This window comes from Rhinatrema bivittatum, chromosome 2 (assembly GCF_901001135.1).
Source record: "Rhinatrema bivittatum chromosome 2, aRhiBiv1.1, whole genome shotgun sequence".
Taxonomy (NCBI): domain Eukaryota; kingdom Metazoa; phylum Chordata; class Amphibia; order Gymnophiona; family Rhinatrematidae; genus Rhinatrema; species Rhinatrema bivittatum.
The window spans coordinates 562,090,327-562,106,924 of NC_042616.1; the positions used below are offsets into that span (position 1 = coordinate 562,090,327).

General features: G+C 42.3%; 1 protein-coding gene across 1 annotated transcript in view; it reads left to right on the forward strand.

The window, feature by feature from the left end:
• Positions 1-11,718: 11,718 nt before the first annotated feature.
• CDH19 (cadherin 19) overlaps positions 11,719-16,598 on the forward strand; it is a 427,290-nt gene continuing 422,410 nt past the window's right edge. The window contains exon 1 of the mRNA XM_029590918.1: positions 11,719-11,916. The gene's annotated coding sequence lies outside the window, so the exon portion shown is untranslated. The remainder of the gene's footprint in view (positions 11,917-16,598) is intronic.

Here is a 16,598-nt window from a genome sequence, read left to right on the forward strand (position 1 = left end):
GGACGATAATTTTAATCGTTGAAAAACGATTCACATCCCTATTATCCACTATGATACCTAGATCTTTTTCCTGGGTGGTAGCTCCTATTATGGAACCTAACATCGTGTAACTACAGCAAGGGTTATTTTTCCCTATATGCAACACCTTGCACTTGTCCACATTAAATTTCAACTGCTGTTTGGATGCCCAATCATCCAGTCTTGCAAGGTCGTCCTATAATGTATCACAATTCACTTGCGATTTAACTACACTGAATTATTTTGTATCAAGTGCAAATTTGATAACCTCACTCGTCGTATTCCTTTCCAGATCATTTATAAATATATTGAAAAGCACTAGTCCAAGTACATATCCCTGAGGCACTCCACTATTTACCCTTTTTCACTGAGAAAATTGACCATTTAATCCTACTCTCTGTTTCCTGTATTTTAACCAGTTTGTAATCCACAAAAGAACATTGCCTCCCATCCCATGACTTTTTAGTATTCTTAGAAGCCTCTCATGAGGGATTTTGTCAACTGCCTTCTGAAAGTCCAAATATGCTACATCTACTGGTTCACCTTTATTCACATGTTTATTAACTCCTTCAAAAAATGAAGCAGATTTGTTAGGCAAGACTTCCATTGGGTAAATCCACGTTGACTGTGATCCATTAAACCATTTCTTTCTATATGCTCTATGATTTTGATATTTAGAATAGTTTCCAATATTTTTACCGGCACCAAAGTCAGGCTCACTGGTCTATAGTTTCCCGGATCGCCCCTGGAACCCTTTTTAAATATTGGGGTTACATTGGTCACCAGGTATAATGAATGATTTTAATGATAGGATATACATTTTAACTAATAGATCAGAAATTTCATTTTTTTAGTTCCTTCATTACCCTAGGATGCATACCATTCAGTCCAGGTGATTTGCTACTCTTTAGTTTGTCAATCTGGCCTACTACATCTTCCAGTTCACAGTGATTTGGTTCATTTTGTCATACTCATCACCATTGAAAACCATCTCTGGAACTGGTATCTCCCCAACATCCTCATTAGTAAACACGGAAGCAAATAATTAATTTAGTCTTTCTGCAATGGCCTTATCTTCCCTAAGAGCCCCTTTAACCCCTCGCTCATCTAACAGTCCAACTGACTCCCTCACAGGTTTCTTGCTTTGGATATATTTTTAAAAAAAATTTATTATGAGAGTTTTTGCCTCTACAGGCAACTTCATTTCAAGTTCTCTCTTTGCCTGTCTTATCAATATTTTACACTTAACTTGACAATGCTTATACTTTATCCTATTTTCTTCAGATGGTTCCTTCTTCCAGTTGTTAAAGGATTTTTTTTTGGCTAAAATAGCCTCTTTCACCTCACCTTTTAACCATCCCGGTAATTGTTTTGTCTTCCTTCCACCTTTTTTAATGCGTGGAATACATCTGGACTGCACATCTAGGATTGTATTTTTAAACAATGTCCATGCCTGATGAACACTTTTAACCTTTGCAGATGTACCTTTCAGTTTTTTTCTAACTATTTCACTCATTTTATCAAAGTTTCCCTTTTGAAAATTTAGTGTTAGAGCTGTACAATAACTCCAGGGTGAGGGTGATGAGATGGTTCCTAGCCCGCAGCCCTTCCGTTATAAAATTCAGCATAGGGCTGGGAAGGAGAACGTCAACGCTGACTTTCTGTCAAGAGAAGGGCCTCTGACACTAATCATATGCTCGCCCAGTTAAGGGTGATCTGATGGGAATGTATGTGAAGTATAAAAATGACTCCCTCAAACCACTTTAAAGTACACGCAAAGCCATCTTTCCTGGTGCACCATAAGGTACAGAACAGCAAAGGATTCCTAGTCACAGGAGGATCTCTTCCAGACAAAGTACCAAGGCCCAGAAGGGTTAGGAAGGCCCTGGGAAGCTGCTTTGATCCCATGGTATGCCTGTACGGAGTATGTATAACTGCTTTGGATATTTAAAGGAAGATAAGCTACTGGGGTTTTTTTGCTCTTTCTTTGAAGTCCTGTAAATAAACCTTTCTTCCTTGACTGTTCCAGATGCCATGGCTGGCCGAACATGCTGCACCCCAGCTAATAAAATGTTTCACTCATTTTGAAAGCAGTGCTGCTTTCAAAATATCTTTCTTTTCTGTGTGTTTGGTACACCAAGGCCTGGGGACTTTGCTAGTTTCAGCTACTGCTATCAAAACTGAAAGTTCTGCCCTGATTAAAAATAGTGGAGCTGTAGTTGAAGGAGGAGGAGGTTATGTGCTGTGCTGAAAACTACATGAGGTTTATTTTGACATAGGATGGTGGGGGTGATAACAAAGAAAGAGTGATATCGAACATTTCCTGCTCAGAAAAGCAAAGAAAATAAGCTTGGAATGTTTTAGCAAAACAACACTAATTAATTTACAGCTTTCAGAGAAGTTAAAATCCATGGAGACTTTCCTCTTTAAAGTAAGAGATATACAAATACTAGAAACCAAATACCTTTTCAAATTATTTTTCTGAAAAATTGCTATATGGTACACTTTTCTGGTACTGCTTATTATCTTTCTATACAAGCCGTTAAGCTCGTTAAAACGGGCTACATTACATTTTTTTTTCAGTCCATTTTCAAACACAGCCCCTCTCACCTCCCCCTCTGACCTCCCTCTCTCCTCACCTCCCCCTCCCCCTCTCACCTCCCTCTCCCCCTCTCACCTCCCCCTCCCCCTCCCTCTCTCCTCACCTCCCCCTCTCACCTCCCTCCTCACCTTCCCCCTCACCTCCCTCTCTCCTCACCTCCCCCTCAACTCCCCCTCCCCCTCTAACTGCCCCCTCTCCCCCTCTCACCTCCCTCTCCTCCCCTCCCCCTCCCCTCTCACCTCCCTCTCCCCCCTCACCTCCCTCTCTTCTCACCTCCCTCTCTCTCTCACCTCCCTCTCTCCCTCTCACCTCCCCCTCTCACCTCCCTCTCTCACCTCCCCCTCACTCCTCCCCTCCCCACCCCCTCTCACCTCCCCTCCTCTCTCCTCACCTCCCCCTCCCACTCTCACCTCCCCCTCCCTCTCCCACTCTCACCCTCCCTAACTCACCACCGAGTTCACAGCTCCTCCCCACCCCCGCCCCTCACTCTCCCTCCCTTCCTCACCACCGAGTTCACTGCTCCTCGCCGCCCCCCTCCCCACACCAGCGAGTTTGCTGCTCCTCGCTGCTGCCACCGCCCCCTCCCTCCCACACCACCGAGTTCGCCGCCGCTCCTCGTTGTTGCCACCGCCGCTCCTCACCACCGATAGAGCTCCTCGCCATCACCATGTTTTTTAACAGCTGACGCTCCACTTGACCGACGTGCTCGCCCGCACATGCGCGGTAGAGCTGCTCTCTACTGCGCATTTGCGGCATGTCGGTCAAGCTTCATTTATCTAATTAGATTACACTGAAAAGAGACTGCATTTTCTGGGGGGTGGAGGTGGAGTCTGCTCTCTGTGCTAACTGCAGTGAGTATGGGGGAAGGGGATAGTAGTAAAACCCAAGCTGCTTTTCTTTGTGTTACCAAAAACAACAAGGCGGGCAGAAATTATCTGCTAAGATGAGTTTACAGCTAGAGACGAGCTTTTTTTTTTTAAAGGTCTTTTCTCTCTTTTTCTCATGCAGCAATGAAGGTGTGGACATGGTAAAAAAAAATATCTGACACAAAAATGTATGGTATGCGGCAAAAGAAAAGAGGAGGATTTATTTTAATTATAACTACTAATATTAACTACACATTCAAACCCCAGCTGTTTATTGATTGATGTCATTCCTGGAGTGATGTCATTCATTTGAAAATGGCTGACCTCCATGCTCTTTCCCTATTAACAAAATGTCTGAATACGTTCAAGTGGTATCATGGTCTGTGACATCACTCCAAAATGGCTACCTGAAACATGGGTCATAACATCCCAATTCAAATGCACTTTATTTTAATTTTACTGCACATGTGCGATTGTGTCATCATTTCCGGCCTCTTCACAACAGCCACCATCTTGAATGTGTGTCATTTCTTGTCCCTAAGCAGCTGCTACCAGCTTTAAAAATGTATTTCCAGTTCCAGTCTACATCATCCACTAGGGATAGAAAGGGGGCATGTCTGGATGTGACATCATCAAGAAAGAATAAAAAGGGGTGGGCATGGGTGGGGCTAGGACAGATGTCAGCAAAGGGGCAGAGCTAGGGACAAGGAAAGAGGCAGAATCGGATTGGATTTGAACACTGATTGGCTGAGCCACCTGTCACTCACTAGTTAAAACAAAGGTTGACATGATGTGTACCTTATACTACTCAAGTGTCCACATATACAGGTGAATTTTCAAAGGAGTTAATCATTATCTGAAACATACTGTCTTAGAAATTTCAAAAGCTATTTACTTGCATTATGTGCACTCATGCATGTAAAACCTAAGGACTATTTAATGGCATATATTTTAGCTATTTTAAAAAGCCCACCAAAATACATTTATGCAAGTAACATTCTGTTTTCAGTGTGTAAATCCTTTAGAAAATTACCCCATGAATGTATTTAATAAATAAAAATGCAGCATGATGTACTATTATTTTACATAGTGATAGTGCAACATGTGTATGTGATTTTTAGTGGTAATATATTTTTGTTTACTCAAACAGTAAAATACAGTACCAGCTAATTTATATTACTGACAATTTGATAGTGTGCGACTCTCATGGAAAATCCACTACCATGCCATTGATTTCAGTGGTGACAATCATACTTTGCTCAAGCAACTCATAACATGCCAGGGGTTCCCTACATTCCTGGTGGCCTTAAGTAATAACAAATATTTATCATTTATCTGTTATAGAAGCGGAATGCTTGGAAATTACCTTAAATCTGTCTCTGAATACAATATCAATTGGAGAAATATGAATAATGTACAAAAAATGGCAGTATTATGTAATATACATAGCTGCATAATATTTATTGTAATATTTCTTCCATTTATTCACCATGCTAGTACATTTAGGGAAAATGTCAAAAATGTGGCTTCTTTATTTTACTTCTTTCTTTTGAAATTGACATTTTACCCATTAGGCTTGGCGTACTGCACAGCATTTTTCTTGTAACACTGTACTTGAAAATGAACTATCTTGTAGATCAGACATAGAATATTCTAGTACAAGATATTGTGAGTGTGAAAGGAAATGTAAAACACAACCCTTAGGTGTTACTTTTTCTCAGTAAAAAATGGTTTTGCTATTATAGTTGTAACAAAATATTTTAAACAACTGATTTTCAGGAAAGTTTTAAAGAAAAGATTTACAAAAACTATTCAGGAAACTATTATGTATCAAAACTATGTATCAGTGGATATACTGTAGATGACAGTAATTAGTTGCCACACAAGGTGTATAAACATCTTTAAATAGGTTAATCAGACTACTGGACAAACCTGAAAAAATTAAAAATATTTGGCACATTGGTTCATCAAATCCTTTTGAAAAGAACCTGAAGATTTTCAAATATGCAGTTCATTTCATAATGATTAATGTTTCCTTTTGAGGTCTTTCCTTTACTGAATGCATACACTATGGGGTAGATTTTAATAAAGAACGCCCGCGCGTACTTTTGTTCGCGCACCAGGTGCGAACAAGAGTACGCCGGATTTTAATAGATACACGCGTAGCCGTGCATATCCTTAAAATCCAGGGTCAGTGCGTGCAAGGTTGTGCAAAATCAGCAGCCTGCGCTTGCCGAACCGCGCAGCCTGCCTTCTTTCCCTCTGAGGCCACTCTGAAATCGGAGCGGCCTCGGAGGGAACTTTCCTTCCACCCCCCCCCCCACACCTTTCCCTCCCTTCCCCTACCTAACCCACCCCCCCAGCCCTATCTAAACCCCTCCTACCTTTGTTTGAAGAGTTATGCCTGACCGAGGCAGGCATAACTCGCGTGCACCAGCTGCGTGATTCCCCGGCCCGGGAGCAGTTTCGGAGGCCTCGGCCATGCCCCTGAAACGCCCCTGGGATGTAACCACGCCCACTACCCCACCCCCGGATGATGCACCACCGCGACACGCCCCCGACACCCCCCCTAGGAAAGCCCCGGGACTTACGCGCATCCCGGGAATTGCGCGTGCCGCCGAGCCTATTCAACATTGGCTCGGCATGCGCAGGGGGAACGTGGGGCAGGTTTTCAGGGGGTACGCGCGTACCCTTTTGAAAATCTGCCCCTATATGCATTCTGACTTGTACCCTGCCCCGAACCTTGGAGGGAGGGTGCGAATAACAAATATTTTATATAAATAAGTAAAATAAATAAACTTTGCTTTAGATATTTGAAAAATTCAATATGGATTTTGCTAATTGCAAATTTAGGCCTGGATTCATCATTCATCGCAGAATGATGAATGCAGCGAAATTGCGGGGGCGAAGGGGAGGGCGAGCCTGTGAAAGCCTGCAGCCTTCGCACCACCACGGTGTCTTCGCTGCCATCTTTCGCACCGAATAGCGCCACTGTGAAAGGTGGTGCTATTGGGCGCAATACTGGAAACGATAATGTTAGTAACATTATCGCCGCCAATGAAGACACCGCCGAGTCCGCCCCCTCGATGCCCCAACTCCTCCCCTCGCTGCCCCTTCTCTGCCCCGACTCGAGTTTGCATGCTATCGCACGCGAAAAGGGACTTTTCGCGTGCAATAGAGGCTTATTGCACATGACACGGCCGTATTGCGTACGATAAGGGGCGGATTTTAAAAGGAGCGCAAATAGCCTACTTTTGTATGCGCTCCAGGCGCAAACAAAAGTACGCTGGATTTTAGTAGATACGCGCGGAGCCGCGCGTATCTGCTAAAAACCTGGATCGGCGCGCGCAAGGCTATGGATTTTGTATAGCCGGCGCGTGCCGAGCCGCGCAGCCTACCCCCGTTCCCTCCAAGGCCGCGCTGAAATCGGAGCGGCCTCGGAGGGAACTTTCCTTTGCCCTCCCCTCACCTTCCCCTCCCTTCCCCTACCTAACCCACCCGCCTGGCCCTGTCTAAACCCCCCCCTTACCTTTGTCGGGGGATTTACGCCTCCCGGAGGGAGGCGTAAATCCCTGCGCGTCAGCGGGCCTCCTGCGCGCTGGGACGCGACCTGGGGGCGGGTCCGGAGGGCACGGCCATGCCCCCGGGCCGCCCTGGGCCGTAGCCACACCCCCGGACCCGCCCCCGGAACGCTCCCGACACGCCCCGAAAACGCCACGCGGTTCGGGCCCGCCCCCGACATGCCCCCGACACGCCCCCTCCGAAAACCCCGGGACTTACGCGAGTCCCGGGGCTCTGCGCGCGCTGGTAGGCCTATGTAAAATAGGCTTACCGGCGCGCAGGGCCCTGCTCGCGTAAATCCGCCCGGTTTTGGGCGGATTTACGCGAGCAGGGCTCTGAAAATCCACCCCTAAGCCTTTAGAAAATAACCCCATTACTTTGCATAATTACAAAAATCTAAAAGTCACTTTTTGATTTTACTTGTAATTGTTTGGATTTTTTCAGTTAGATTTTCAAGTCAAACCTAGGGTAAGACTAAAAATTCCACCTGGTTTGAATTTAACTTTGAATTGATTACACACCTGCAATTACCACATTGTTTTTAAATTTCTGGATGTTAAGTGTAAGAAAGCAGAATGCAGTGTTGTAAACTAGATGATCAGATGAGCTGAAATGTCCTTCAGAAAAATAATAACTGAAGAAAAAGCCTGTGCAGTTTCAAAAGCTCATTTCCTCTATCATCTTTATTCTTAGGCCTTTAAAAGCTATCATAACATGAATCAAAACTTCAAAACACATGAAATTATTAAGATGGTAACTTTCAAACCGGCACGCAGGCACACTTTGTTAAGTGTATGCTGGCGTGCACCCAACTACGCAGCCGTTTTATAACTTGCACACCATTTATAAAATAGCCTGTGAGCATGCACATTTGCATACAGTTTTAAGTGTGCGCATGCCTAGGCTTGTAAATCAAGTTTCTTTCTACCATGTAAGTCAGGGTATTTTTAAATTGGTGCTTGTCCACACCTTTTCCAGTTTCACCAGTTAGTCCACCAGGTTACCCAGTGTTGAGCTAGGTCCTCCAAACTACCCTGGTTTAATACTCTGTACTCCCCCAGTAACCTAAGACCCTTTAAACCCCTTAAAATGGCTGGTTTTCTTTCATTTTATAGTTAAATCTTCTCTTTGCCCGGAGAGAAACTAAGATGGCACCCTGAGAGGACGTAACTCTGTTTGCTCCATGTTCTCAAGATTTTTTGTGACTGCTTTGGCTAGTAACCCTGGAAAAAATGCCTCATAAGAGAAAAGGTAAAGTCCGGCTATACCCACCTGACCCGGACCTTACCTCGGGGCAACAATTGATATCTGAGTTCACCTCTTCTTCACCCGTTTTGAGGGTTTCAACCCCCGCTGGTGAGTCGGCGAGAGGAGAGCCTTACTCCCCTGGGGAGCTTTCGTTGAGCCCTCCCGCTCCGAAAACACCGCTGGAAGCCTTGCCACGCACCGTCTACAGAGGAGCCGAGTCTCATGTTGATGAGATCATTCAGAGTGCTTGGCTGGGTGGCCCAGAAGCTGCCGGTGCGTTGGGAGGAGAACCGAGGCCCCAAATGGCTGCTGTACAAGGAGGAAAGGGGCAGGAAGCAGCTGAAATCCCTTCAACATCGGGAGAAAGCAGCGTGTCTGCAGGATTTGGGGTAAGAAGATCCTCCCCATTGAAATTTGTTAAACCAACGGTGGTGACCCTGGATACTATCTGGGACTTTATGGTGAGGATGTCGGATAAACTAGACAATCAGGCCGAAATGTTTGAAGAGTTTTCTGCAAGAATTGTGATACAAGACCGCGACAACCAGCAGAAATTTGTGGAACATGAGGATGCAATCAAGAAAACTAATGAGGAAATAAGAAATCTTCATAGCATAAATGCCACTATGATTTCTGAAAGGACTTATATGTCGAGGAGACTAGAATCAATAGAAAATTTAATGAGGCATCTAAAATAAGATTAACAAATTTTCCTATTGCAATGGGGGAAATCCCGTTGTTAACCTTTAAGAAATATGCAATAGAGATACTAAAGATACCTCAAGAAGAGATTCCTCCTGTAAAGAAATTATTTTTTCTACCTAAAAGGAATAACCCAGACCCAGCTGTTTCTAATGTTCAAAGGTTGGACTTTCAAAACCTAACCGAATATTTAGAAGATTCTACCATTGAAATTGTGGATAGGGCTATACTTTTTGTTTCCTTTTTTGATGAAGCTAGTGTTTCAAAGATAATGAAGAATTATTTTAAAAATGTAAATGAAGTATATTGTGGTGGTTTAGTGCGTGTGTATCCGGATCTTGCTAAACCTACGCAGCAACGTAGGAAGGCTTTCATACAAATGAGACCTGAGGCCTTAGCACTAGGAGCCAGCTTTATGCTGCGCTATCCCTGTAAGTGCATCATTAAACTGGCCAGGAATACGCATATATTTTTTCTACCTGATCAACTACGGGCCTTTTTGAATGGGAGAAGACTTCCTAGTGAACCATAAAGGGAGAGTTAGTTTGGTGTAGATATCAGGAGCTAAAGTATTTTCTTGTTTCCTAAAAAAACTCCTTATATGTTTCCTTTCTCTCCACATTTTCCTATGTAATAGAGGAATTTAAGTAAGAAGTATTTAAAACTCTCTGAGTTAAGAGGGTCTATGACTTCTTTGTTTATTTACTTCAGGACTATTTCCTATATTGAGATTCTTTGTATTTCCAATGCAAAAGTTTTGTTTTGTATAATTGTTAAAAGATGATAAATAAAAAATTAAAAAAAAAAATCTTCTCCTTAACAGAAGTAAAGTTACATGGAAGAGGAAGTGGGCACACTGGGGTGCGTAAGTATTTACACGCACATCTCTTGGCTATGACCCAAAACACCCATGCCCTACCTAGACCATGCCCAGGGCACATACATTTTTGAAACTGCATGAAATGTGCTCGTAGCGGGAGATACACGCACATCTGGGTGGCTTTTAAAATTCCTCTCTTTGGAAAGCAAAACCACGGCGGGATCTGGAAAACGGGGTGACCTGTTAGTAAATGCCAAGATTTCAATATAATACCCTGGATAAACGGGATTTTGTAGTAAAAGGAAGCACCCAAACAAATGTGATTACAGAATCTCTTATCTGAGGTGTTAACTGGGTGATAATGCCCACGTTAAAAATTGTTCATTAACACAGGTTGACAGTCAGGTTTAACACAGCTTAACAAATAATCCTTCTAGGGTTCCTTTTTACACAAATTATGTAAAAGGCGGAGAGGGCAAAGTCCTGACCTGTCATCATTAACTTGGTGATGGTCTGGCATTCTTCCCATGTAGACTCTTTTACCCTGAGAGCTGTGCCCTTGTGAAGCCTGGGGTGCCTTGAGGGGCACGGAGGGAATGGGGGATTGGTGCCCAATGATTCTTCCCTTTCTACCCTTCCCTCCCCTTCCTTTGTTTGTCCTTGTGGGGATTTGAGCCACACAGGAATTTGAGAGGTCCCTGCCAGTCCGGGCCCCACAGATGCAGGGTCCCGGCTGCGGCATTTTGCACCCCTCTTAAGTATCCTGAAGAGTTCCACCTTCCCCCTGATTTTTTGTTTTTTATGTTCATCATAAGTTGCATTGCCACAGTAGCAGAGATCCAAGCTCAGTTTAAATCAGCTGCATAAAACTGGCTATGTTCTTCTGCTGTACAATTGGAATGGCTGTTCGTGGAGACTGGGGGGCGGGGGAGGATGGAGTGGGGTGGGGGCGGCAGCTATCCAGGTCAGCAGTAGGATGGTGCAGTCATCGTTTGGGCTCTGAGATCTTTTCTGCTCAGATATGTCGGTGATCTGCTGGAGCATCCTGGGAAGCCATAGTGGGCTGAATGGCTAGCCTAAAGCTGAGGGGGGAGGGGGGATTTGGGGTAATGTATCGATGTTGTTTTTTGGGCTCTAGTTGTGTTTATGTCTGAAGCCTTTTATAGATGCATTATTGTGTGTATTGCATGCTATTTTTAGGAGGGCATGTGGGTGGGACACCAGGATTGTCCTGTATCTATGATATAATAGACTTTTTAATGTTACTGTTTTAAATTGTAATGTTTTTCATTCATAATTCCAATCAATCCAGAAATTCTGTCTTTACTTTAATCTCTTTTCCTGGTAAATGTTGAATAATCATGTGTTTATCCTCTTTACAAGACAAAATGACTTTCATGAGACAACCGAAAGTCATCCCAAATTTAGATTTATTTCATAACATGTTAATAAGACTTAAAAATAAAGCCTCCATTGGTCATGGTTTTCTCACAGTATACTTTATCTAATTCCGGAATAGTAATGAATTGATAGAGTGAAAAGTAGAGGGTCAAAAATCAAACTGGATAACTCATTTCTTTTTTATGTCATTTTTTGTTGTAACTTCTTTAAATCGATCATTTCTTTCCTGACTAATGGCCATCAGAGGGCATGTCCCTTTCACTTGCTAAATACGCTTACACAAGATAAATTATCTCCTTGCCACCTTGCATACTTGCCAGTAAGTACTTTACCCTGACTCCCTCCCAAACAACCCCAAAAATGAGCTTGTATTGGGCTTGCTGAAGCTGTCTGCATTTTAATTCAGTACTATGAATGAACATCAGAGAGGTCTTATGATGTTTTGGACAAAAGTGCTTGTGTTCCTAGTTTGTTACTCAGTGCACCCAAAATAGCATGATGTAAGCAGCACCATACTGAGGGTTTTGCAGAAGAGAAAGCACAAGTGTTCTTTACTTGCAGGAAGTTGCTAGTCCCAAGGATTTCTGATTAAACTGAGAACTAAAAAGAGCTAATTCATTTTATTCATGAGCTTTTAATCTGTACTTTTATACTTAACTTTTCTGCATGACTGCTGAGGCCTGGAAGTGCCAACTACTGTGAGTATTTAATAATTCAATATTAATTTGTTCTTCATTAATTTGAAACACTCTTGTTAGAACCAAATCAATAGTATTAGCATGATATCAGGACTCAGCACAGAACAAAAAAAAAAAAAAGAATTTAAAAATTTAAAATGGGAGAGACAGTTCCTGAAAGCCAAAATGCCTTTTTCCTTGCTCCTGAAATTGGGAATGGTTTAACTTGTCTCATTTAAGGATTCTAATTACTTACAAAAATAATTGACTTGGATGGGACTCTTGGTAAACTTTTGATTACCTCTAGCAATAAAATTGCAAGTTGTACTTTTCTGATTTTTTTATCTCCTTGATCTGAAAGGCAATAAAAGTTGAAAAGCTATCGAAGGCAGGGCACTGTCACATAGGAGACATTGCAGACTTCTGTGCTGCTATATACTCTAATATACAGGTTACTGAAAGTGTTGCACATTATTCTGCGGGTAGAAAACGGAATCACTATTTCCATGCAGTACAAAATCATTGTTTTTAACATTTTTTCAATGTTTCAAGTTAATTTGCTGTGCTTTTTTTATTTTCTAATATGACTGTTTAATGATCTCGTACAGTCAGATTAATTTAAAGCGAGTGAAGGTGATAAAATATGAGTAGTCTCTGCAGTCATCTGGAAATGTAACTATTAAAGTCCAGAACTGTCAGCGTATTTAGTACAAAAGAGTAGATGGGAACAGAATACTTGAAAGAAGAAGCAAGGCAATGTTAGTATATCATTTTGTATACGGAGAATAATTATTGAATACATTCATTTTTACTGATGCCTTACTGCCTTACCAAATTGGTATTTCAGATATGCCATTTTATTCCGAATAGTGTATGACTGAGGGTTTCTTAGAGCTGTGTAACACCTTATCACTGGACGTTTTTGAATTAATTTATAATTTTTGTTTGTTTTATAAATCAACACCTATAAACATCTTTCCAGACACAAAATAATATTGTATCCTTTGCAGTATTATTCTTTGAACTGGACTGGAATTCTGTTTGCATGGAAAACACTATATAAACCTATACTAACTGAATCAGTTTGATAATTGCTGTCATCATTGGTATATATGCTTGGGACAGCAGAAATTGTGAAACTTCATAGTAAATTTTAAAGTTTCTGAAATTTTACAAAAATGTTAAATGCCAGAAATGGTATAAACTCTTAAGAAGCCACATTCCTTGCGGCATTACTCAAAATTACCTCTTGATCAGTTATTCTCATCTATGATCCACCTAGTTTATGTTTTTCCCTAGTCATGAATTCCTTTTAAACTTAAAGCCTGTTATTTGTTTTTGACTATATTGAATGGTCCAAGAAGCAGTGAGTCAATTATGTTCATATGTACAGTGCTGTGTACATCTGGCATGAACTATACCAGGAGTTCTCAACCTCTCAGGAAACACGGACCCCTTTTCAGCTTCAAAAGGTTTCACAAACCCTCACACACTTCTCTTTAATTTTTGCATGCTACAAAAAAAAAAATTATGACATACACACCAGAATCATTCATAATATATAAAACTTTGATCTAAACTAAATAAGTAAGGAGGAAAATTTCAAAAGCTATTCAATATCTGCCTTCATAATTGAAGGTTGAGGCCATTTCACCTTCCAATCCAACTGTGATGAGGAAAAGGAAGCAAGTTCAAAAATGTTCCAGGATGGCAACCTGGCATGACCTGGCAGAAAATCATCCCTGGTACCAGCTGACCTGCAATCAAATCTTCAAAGGGAAACTAGCCCACAGAGTTTCCTTTTGAAAACTCTGGGTTGCAGGGGAAAACCAGACCTATTGTTCCTGAGTACTTTTCATCTGCTTTGAAGCTGTTGCAAATTGCATGTGTGAAAGTGTGCCAGATGGATTTCACAATTAAACCTCTGCATGTACTTTCCCTCCCCCATCCTAGCTCTGCTCCGTCACACACCCCTCCCCCAGAGCTAAACATATGCAGGCTGTTTGCAGCATAGGTAGGTGTTCACCCTCAGTGGTGGAGAATAGTAATTTTCATAAGGCCTTTTAATGTGGATAAGCAGATGTTTATCGACATAGTTTTGAATAGAGATGTGATCCAGTTGAACCTTTCGGTTTGGCCTTCGTTATCGGCCCGCTGCGGGAAAATTTGTTTTCCCGCAGTTTGGGCCGATTTTATTTCGTCTGCCCCCAAAAAGATACACAAAACCTGCCCCAACCCTTCAGACTTAATGAAGTCCAATGGGGGGTTGTAAAAAACACAAAAACAAAAAAACCCAAACCTACCCCAACCCTTCAAATTTAATTAATTGCGACCCCCTACCCTCCCAACTCCCCAAGACTTGCCCGACACCCACCAAGATGTACCTAAAGTCTTTGGTGGTCCAGCGGCATCCTGGGAGCGATCTCCCCCTTTCGGGCCATCGGCTGCCACTAATCAAAATGGCTCCGATGGCCCTTTGCCCTTACCGTGTGACAGGGGTTATTGGTGTCACTGGCCGGCGTCTGTTACATGGTAGGAGAAATAGAAATGTTTCAGGCCATCCATTGCTCCTACCATGTGAAAGGGGCCAACCAATGGCACTGATAGCCCCTGTCACATGGTAAGGGCAAAGGGCCATCGGCGCCATTTTGATTAGTGGCAGCCGATGGCCCGAGAAGGGGAGATCACTCCTGGGACCCTGCTGGACCACCAAAGACTTTTGTAAGTCTTGGGGGGGAGGGGTCGGGCAAGGCCTGCAGGGTCAGGAGGGTGGGGGGTTGCAATTAATAAAATTTGAAAGGTTGGGGTGGGTTTGTGTTTTGTTTTTTTGTCAAGTGCCCTTTCTGCCCCCCCAAAAAAAAATGATAAGAAAACCACATGAAATGTTCTGGGTTTCTTATCGTTTCATCCCCCCCCCCCAAAAAAAAAAAAAAAGTGACAAAATAGGAAATATCGTCTCTATTTCCTATTTTGTCACAAATAAATGCACATCCATAGTTTTGAAAGCTACCATCCTTAAAATGTTACCCTATCCCCAGCCTTTCAGGCTAATATAGATAGATAGATAGATATTTATTGTTTTCGTTTTATGGTTCTTAAAAACATATAGAGAAAATGATGGTCACAAAATATTTTAGATTTTAGAAAGGCAAAACAATAGGCTGCTTTTAAAAGGGAGGAAGACCAATGAGATCTCCATGTCTGTCTGTGTGTCCCCCTAAATAACTTTTATGTTTAATGTCATATCCAAGCCTGGCTGTTGTCTTGTCCTCCCTTGTCCTTGATCCCTGGTGGCCTTCTTTCCCTTCTTTCCTACTAGACCATGGTGGCTCTCTTTCCCTCCCTCTCGCTCTACCTCTGTCCAACATGATTCCTGGGGATCTTTTCCTTCCCTCCACTAATAGGCTGCCATCCACTCTCATTCCCCTTAGCTACTTCATTCATGGATTCCTGTCTCCCTCCATTTCTTCCTTTAGTCCTTCTCTCCTTACACTGTCAACACCAGTCCCACTTCCTCCTTTCTTTCTTTAAGCCATTCTACTCACTTTTTCAGTGTATCTCTCCTCTCCTTACTCTCTCTGTCAAGCCAATGGCAGAACAATTGGCAGTTGTAGGACATATTCTTACCACTGAGACAACCCAGTTTTCCTCTGCTTTCCTCAGAAGCCGCAAAGGTTTTGAATGCCAAAATTGAACCCACTCTCCCTCACATCTTCACGAAGTACAACAGTGGTGATAATAATTATTGAGGTTTGCAATCGGTCCCTCTCTTCCCCACCTTCACTAAACATGTAACAGTGCAATTTGAGACTTCTAATGGGTGCAAACAGCTCTTATTTATTTATTTTATTTTATTTAACACTTTTTTATACCGACCTTCATAGTAATAACCATATCGGATCGGTTTACATAGAACAAGGGTATAACTGAAGCAATAAATAAAGTAATTTAACAATAGAGGTGAATAAGGCAAAGTTACATTTAACAAGGAGTAAAAACTTGGAAGCTTAAATAGCTGGAAGAAAGGTAAAGGCAGGAGGTAATTATAATATAATACAATAAAGAATATGTGTTAAAGCTTAAGGTGCTTTAACCTGGAAGTGCCAGGTTAAAGCACCTCCTTCTTCTAGTCTGCAACATTGTGGGGCAAATATTTTAGAGCCATAATAGGCCGTACTCTCAGTCTCCTGGTCTGTGGCAGCAATTCTATTAATCTTAAGGATGCTTCTTCCAAGGTAAACTTTCTTGCATATCTTCTAGAGAATCCACTGGGATGCTCTTGTGGACCCCAGTTTGGGAACTAGTGAACTATGCAAATGATGATGATGATGATAATTCTGAGTACATTGTTGCTTTCTGTTGATTAACTTATCTAATAAAAGAAAGGAAGAATTCATTTTTTTCTAAAATCCTTCAAACTAATGGTATCAACAACTATTATTTTGAATAATAAATTGCTTTCACTAAAAGAAAATACAACTTATATATAATGGGGTTGATTTTAAAAGAAGCGTGCAGGCGTACATGTGCTCATGCTACCCGGCGCGCACACATGGACGCCCGATTTGCGCATAGGTGACGCATGTTATAAAATCAAAGGTCGGCTCACACAAGGGGGTGCACAATTGTGCACCCTGCAGGCACCGACGCCAATGGCCTTCACCTGTTCCCTCCCAGGCCGCTCCGATTTTGGAGTGACCTGT